Raw genomic sequence first — 520 nt, 5'->3', positions numbered from 1 at the left:
CAGTAGGTTACAAGTGGGTCACTGTATAATGGATGGTATTAAATTTGAATTCAATGATATATCATTGTATAATATACAATATCATTGTATAAGAAAAACGATTCTGAGCGGAGACGGTATGTTAGTCTAGGTATAAGACATAATACTATATTAGGTGCCTATAATAAATTCCAAATTAATCATATCATAATATTTATTAGGTACTTATAACGCGTTATACATCAACAAAAAACCGTGGTACTATCATAGATATATAATAGTATACTTTAGAAGTTTCAAGTACCCACGAATAATATTATACAATCACAACAAAATAACTAAAATAGTTATCCTAGGTTTTTAATATGTAATTTCGTCCAAATTTGTACTTAAAATGACTATAAAAATAAACTGCGTAAATGTATTTTTTAGATTTTTTGGTAACAGAATTAATTACTTACGTGGAATCTTGTTTTAAATTTTCAATTCTTAGATACAAAAATGTGAACATTTTATAAATTTTTAACTACAAAATAATTTT

The sequence above is a fragment of the Acyrthosiphon pisum genome, chromosome A2, assembly GCF_005508785.2.
Source record: "Acyrthosiphon pisum isolate AL4f chromosome A2, pea_aphid_22Mar2018_4r6ur, whole genome shotgun sequence".
Taxonomy (NCBI): domain Eukaryota; kingdom Metazoa; phylum Arthropoda; class Insecta; order Hemiptera; family Aphididae; genus Acyrthosiphon; species Acyrthosiphon pisum.
The sequence above is the reverse complement of the archived record's forward strand: the minus strand, read 5'-3'. Positions refer to the sequence as shown.